Genomic DNA, 6957 nt, shown 5'->3' with positions numbered 1-6957 from the left:
TGATCGTCCCCCAGCCTGACACCCATGAAGGGTCTGTGCTGAGGAGGACCAGTACAAGAGGAAAGAAGGCCTCTTGGCAGTTGAGATAGAGAAAAGCATCAGTCTCCTGACCAGCCCTGGGCAATGGAACATCTCGATGTAAAACCCGATTGTATGTTCTGTTTACTGAGAAAGGAGAAAACCGCCTTAGGACGAAAGGTGGGACTTGCTAGCGCAATGCTGCTAAAAGGTTTATGGAGATGTTTGTATATGCATATCAAGGCACAGCACTTTTCCTTAAACTTATTCACAGAGATCTTTATTCATATGTCTTACTGCTGACCTTCTCCCTATGATGATCCTATTATCCTGCCACTTCCCTTTTTCTAAGATGGTAAAGATAATGATCAATAAATACTGAGGGAACTCAGAGACTGGAGCCGGCCTGGGTCCCCTGGGCCCACTTTTTCTTTCTCTATACTTTGTCTCAGTGTCTCATTTCTTTTCTCAAGTCTCTCGTTCCACTTAACGAGAAACGCCCATAGGTATGGAGGGGTAGGCCACTCCTTCAGCCCAGTAAGCATTTGCTGACTTTATTGGCATGTGGCATCCCACAGCTACCAGTCCGCCCCCTAGGGCCTTTTCCATGCCGGCCACGTGGCCCCACCCACCTAGCTCTCATCTCCCTTCCAGGGCTCTTACTGTCTGTACAGCGTCTTAGCTTTCTTCTCTGTTTTTCCTTAGTTCTCTTGACAAACAGGCAACAGTTTCGTCGTTTCCAAGAGCGTGAGCCCCTAGGGCGTAAACGGGAGGCTCACGGTTCTTTGCTGTTACTCTGAGCCAAGTCGATACTTGCGGAATTGTTTTACCACCAGAGGAGGCAAACTCAAAGACAGCTTTAACGAAAGAAGCGCGGGCATTCGGCGACGATGGAGTGTTCTCGGGCACCCTTGGGAGGATGGATCCCGTCGACCCGGAGCTGCCGGGCTCCCGCTTGATGCGCGTCTGTCCCCGTCCCCGCCGGGGCCCCGAGCCCTCGGGCCGCCACCGCCTGGGCCCGCCGCCAGCCGCGCTCCTCCCCGCGGCCTGCAGGGCGCCGGCTCTGCCCGCAGCTGGGGCCTTCCGCGCCGCGGACAAAGGGGCTGGTGTCCCGCCGGCCAGGCCAAGCCTTTCCCTGCCCGCCGCCGAGCGGCCTTGGCCAAGTTCCGGCGGGGAAAACCCGCGCGTGACCGCGCGTGTGGCCTCGCTCTCTAGTGGGCCGCAGAGCTGGGGATTCGTCCCGCGGACCCAGCCCGCCTAGCGCGAGCCTCTCTGGCCCGAGCCCGTGGGTAGAAAGGCCTGGGGCACAGCTGCGTGTCCCACCAGGTGCCTCTGGGCTCGCTCGAGCTAAGTACAGGCAGTCTTCTGATTTGGGGCGTGTGGCGTTTTAGAGGACCAAATGTAAAATTATTTTCTGCCTTTTGATGATCCAGAGGCTTCCCCAACTTCCCTGTGGCTTAGGGAGGGCCCAAAAGGCTTCTCTCCTTTGCTCTGCCCCAGGGAAAAACTGAGGAATTTGGAGGAAAGGGGAGGAGTGGTGGCTAAGATTTACTGAACTTTGGCCAATTGTCAGGAACTCTTCTAGGCACTTAGATACTTTGTTTTAGTTAATTCTAAAAAGGCCTTGTGAAAAAATATTACTAGTGTTTTCCTCTGTGGGCCCTAGGCATTTACGTAATACTCTCACCATCCACCAATTCCCCAGTTATAAATTTTACTAGACCCGTCATTCCCTTACCCCCACACCCAATTAATGAATATTCATTGAGGGCCTACTAAGTGCGAAAGCACTGAGGAATACCATAATAAAAAAGACAGGTCTGCCGGGCGCGGTGGCTCACGCCTGTAATCCCAGCACTTTGGGAGGCCGAGACGACGGGCGGATCACGAGGTCAGGAGATCAAGACCATCCTGGCTAACACGGTGAAACCCCGTTCCTACTAAAAATATTTTAAAAAATTAGCCGGGCGTGGTGGCGGGAGCTACTCAGGAGGCTGAGGCCGGAGAATGGCATGAACCTGGGAGGCGGAGCTTGCAGTGAGCCGAGACCGCGCCACTGCACTCCAGCCTGGGCGACAGAGCGAGACTCCGTCTCAAAAAAAAAAAAAAAAAACAAAGGTCCTGTGTGCACACAACTTATATGGAGAGGAAAGGGAAGGGGGAGAGATAATTTTTATTTTATTTTATTTTATTTATATGGAGTCTCGCTCTGCAGCCCAGGTTGGAGTGCAGCGTCTCAATCTTGGCTCACTGCAAGCTCCGCCTCCCGGGTTCACAGCCATTCTCCTGCCTCAGCCTCCCGAGCAGCTGGGACTACAGTTGTCCGCCACCACGCCCGGCTAGTTTTTTTGTGTTTTTAGTAGAGACGGGGTTTCACCGTGTTAGCCAGGATGGTCTCGATTTCCGGACCTCGAGATCCGCCCACCTCAGCCTCCCAAAGTGCTGGGATTACAGGCGTGAGCCACCGTGCCGGGCCAATATTGTGTGTGTGTGTGTGTGTGTGTGTGTGTGTGTGTGTGTGCGCGCGCGCGCGCGTGACGGAGTCTGGCTCTGTCGCCCCAACTGGAGTGTAGTGGCGCAATCTCAGCTCCCTGCAACCTTCGCCTCTCAGGTTCAAGCGATTCTCTTGCCTCAGCCTCCCGAGTAGCTGGAATTACAGGCGCATGACACCACGTCCGACTAATTTTTGTGTTTTTAGTTGAGATGGGATTTCACCATGTTGGTCGGGCTCGTTTTGAACTCCTGACCTCAAGTGATCCGCCCAACTCGGCCTCCCGAGAGAATTATTATAATTGCAAAACAGGAAGGAGAACCCCGAAGACAAATTCCACAGGTGCTGGGGGCAGCGGCTTCATAACCAAAGGAGTGCTGACTTGGTCTTCGTCAGGAAGGCTTGCACAGCTGTTGCAATACTCTGGGTGAGAGGGGAGGCTTCAGGATGCTGATGGCAGGGGAAGGACCCATGCAAAAGCAATAGGAGAGTGGAGTTAACAGGACTTAGAGACAGAAAAGTCTATCCAGACTACTGCCCCCTATCCTCTGGTCCTCAAAACCTCTCAGCTACCCCTACTTTCCCATTCGGGCAGTGGAAAGATGGAGGAATTATGTAGATTCCTGGGTTTTCATCCCAATTGTGCCCCTCACCCCTTGCTTTGTGACACCATGAACAAATCATTCTTCTCTAAAGCCTTGGGAGACCTGCCTTCCTTTCGTGCCACGCCTTGCCATAGTGTTCCTCAAACCTTGGGAGACCGTTGCAAAAAAAAAAATGTACAACAAACATATGGGAAAACAACATTATACATTCATAGTAATTCAATTAATGTAGCAGTGACACTGGCACATGGAATTGAGATGAACAGTCTAGAAACCCAAATAGATATGGGAGTTTAGATAGATGAATGAGGCTACATAGAGAAATAGACATAGATTATTCAAGAAATGCTGGCTGGGTGTGGTGGCTTACACCTGTTATCCCAGCACTTTGAGAGGCCAAGGTGGGTTGATCACTTCAGTCCAGAGTTCAAGACCAGCCTGGGCAACAAAGCAAGACTCCGTCTCTACAAAAACTTAAAAATTGAGCTGGGCGCGGTGGCTCACGCCTGTAATCCCAGCACTTTGGGAGGCTGAGGCAGGTGGATCACGAGGTCAGGAGATCAAAATCATCTTAGCTAACATGGTGAAACCCCGTCTCTACTAAAAATACAAAAAATTAGCCGGGCGTGGTGGCACACACCTGTAGTCCCAGCTAATTGGGAGTGTGAGGCAGGAGAATCGCTTGAGCCTGGGAGGTGGAGGTTGCAGTGAGCTGAGATCGCGCTACTGCACTCCAGCTTGGGCGACAGAGCAAGACTCCGTCTGAAAAAAAACAAACAAACTTAAAAATTAGCCAGGTAGAGGATCACTTCATTCCAGACCAGGCAGAAACAGAGCAAGACCCTGTATCAAAAAAAGAAAAAAGAAAAGAAAAGAAAAGAAAAGAAATGCTCATAAAATATGGATTGTTCAATAAATGGTGGTGTTGGGACAATAAAAAGGCATCTGGGAAAAATAACTTTGAATCTCTATATCACTTCTTATTCGACAATAAATTTGAGATAAATCAACATGAAATACTGAAAAATAAACTTTATTATTATTACTTTCTTTTTTGAGATGGAGTCTCACTCTTATCCAGGCTGGAGTGCAATGGCATGATCTCGGCTCACTGCAACTTCTACCTCCCGGGTTCAAGCGATTCTCCTACCTTAGCCTCCCAAGTAGCTGGGATTACAGGCACCCACCAGCATGCCTAGCTAATTTTTTTTTTTTTTTTTTTGGAGATGGAGTCTCGCTTTCTCACCCAGGCTAGAGTGCAGTGGCACAGTCTTGGCTAACTGCAATCTGCCCCTCCCAGGTTCAAGTGATTGTCCTGCCTCAGCCTCCCGAGTAGCTAGGATTACACATGCCCGCCAGCATGCCCGCTAATTTTGTGTATTTTTAGTAGAGATGGGGTTTCAGCATATTGGCCAGGCTAGTCTCAACTCCTGACCTTGTGATCTGCCCTCCTCGGCCTCCCAAAGTGCTGGGATTACAGGCATGAGCCACTATGCCCGGCCATTCTTGTCTCTTTGAGACTCACTTTTCAAAACTGCTGTTGTTAGATGATCCTTATAGACATGTTGCTGAGGGAAAGAAGCCAAACACAAAGTAATCAAATCTACATGACTCCATTTATATACTTTCAAAAGGAGCTACACTGATCCATGGTGTTAGAGGTCAGGATAGAGGTTACCTGTGGGGAGTAGGGAGGAGGCAGAGATTGGGGCAGGTCCCAAGGGTTGCTTCTGGGTTGCTGTTAATGCTGTTTCTTTCTTTCTTTTTTTTTTTTTCTTTTTTTGAGACAGAGTCTTGCTCTGTCACCCAGGCTGGAGTGCAGTGGTGCAATCTCGGCTCACTGCAAGCTCCGCCTCCCAGATTCACGCCATTCTCCTGCCTCAGCCTCCTGAGTAACTGGGACTACAGGCTTCCGCCACCACGCCCAGCTAATTATTTTTATTTTTAGTAGAGATGGGGGTTTCTCCATGTTAGCCAGGATGGTCTCGATCTCCTGACCTCATGATCCACCTGCCTCGGCCTCCCAAAGTGCTGGGATTACAGGCTTGAGCCACCACGCCCGGCCAATGCTGTTTCTTAATCTGGATGCTGGCTATTTGGATCTGTTTGCGAAAAAATCCCTATTGATCCAGAGTCTCTTTTTTTTTTTTTTTTTTTTTGAGATGGAAAATCCCAAAGTGCTGCGATTATAGGCATGAGCCACCACGCCTTTTTTTTTTTGAGATGGACTCTCGCTCCATCACCCAGGCTAGAGTACAGTGGTGCCATCTCAGCTCACTGCAACTTCTGCCTCCCGGGTTCAAGCAATTCTGTCTCAGCCTCCCAAGTAGCTGGGATTACAGGCGCCTGCCACCGCTCCTGGCAAGTTTTTGTATTTTTTAGTGGAGATGGGGTTTCGCTATGTTGGCCAGGCTGGTCTTGAACCCCTGACCTCAGGTGATCCACCCGCCTCCGCCTCACAAAGTGCTGGGATTATGGGTGTCAGCCACCGCGCCCAACCAATAGTGAAGGTATTTTCAATCAATAATTCCCAGATGTTCTCTCACAGGTAATCGCTACCTGCAGTGAAAGCTAATCACAGCAGGAAAGATTCTGAAAGCTACCTGCCTGGAAATTTTTTCAGGTCTCTTGATCTACGTGGGAACCAGAATTTGGAGTACCAGCAACAGGTTTTTCAGGATATTTGCTTTCAGAAGCAGCCGCCCTATTCCCCTGCCCTCAGCCAGAAGCAGCACAATACCTGTGGCCTTCCCAGTCTCCCCACACTCCTCACTAGCATGGGCGTGGTTCCTGCGCCTCCTGCTGCATCTCCCATGAACTTGCTCTAAAAGCTTCTTTTTTGTGGTTTGGTTTTGTTTCTGAGACAGTCTTAATCTGTCCATCCAGGCTGAAGTTCAGTGGCAAGATCTCAGCTTACTGCAACCTCCTCCTCCCAGGTTCAAGTGATTCTCATGCCTCAGCCACATAGTAGCCGAGATAACAAACCTGCGCCACCAAGCCTGGCTAAATTTCTTTGAATTTTTAGTTGAGATGGGGTTTCGTGTTGCCCAGGCTGGTCTCGAACTCCTAGCCTGAAGTGATCCACCCGCCTCAGCCTCCCAAAGTGCTGGGATTACAAGCTGGGCATGGTGTCTCACCCCTGTTATCACAGCGCTTTGGGAGTCTAAGGCAGGCAGATCACTTGAGGTCGGGAGTTAGAGACCAGCCTGGCCAACATGGTGAAACCTTGTCTCTACAAAAAATTAGCCGGACACAGTGGCTTGTGCCTGTAGTCCAAACTACTTGGGAGGCCAAGGCAGGAGACTCGATTAAACCTGGGAGGCAGAGGTTATAGTGAGCTGAGATCACACCACTGTACTCCAGCCTGGGCAACAGAGACTCGAGACTCCGTCTCAAAAAAAAAAAAACACGGGCCGGGCGCGGTGGCTCAAGCCTGTAATCCCAGCACTTTGGGAGGCCGAGACGGGCGGATCACGAGGTCAGGAGATCGAGACCATCCTGGCTAATATGGTGAAACCCCGTCTCTACTAAAAATACAAAAAACTAGCCGGGCGAGGTGGTGGGCGCCTGTAGTCCCAGCTACTCGGGAGGCTGAGGCAGGAGAATGGCGTAAACCTGGGAGGCGGAGCTTGCAGTGAGCTGAGATCCGGCCACTGCACTCCAGCCTGGGCGACAAAGCGAGACTCCGTCTCAAAAAAAAAAAAAAAAAAACACGCCACTGTGCCCAGCTCAGTATTTGCATCTTCAAAAGATCAATGGTGATTATCTCTAGGTGGTGGTAGTATAGGTAACTGGCACCTTTTATTATTTTTTGCATTTTTATTTTTTATATATTGAGACAGA

Source organism: Macaca thibetana, chromosome 7, assembly GCF_024542745.1.
Source record: "Macaca thibetana thibetana isolate TM-01 chromosome 7, ASM2454274v1, whole genome shotgun sequence".
In the NCBI taxonomy this organism is placed as follows: Eukaryota; Metazoa; Chordata; class Mammalia; order Primates; family Cercopithecidae; genus Macaca; species Macaca thibetana.
Note: the sequence above shows the minus strand (reverse complement) of the source record.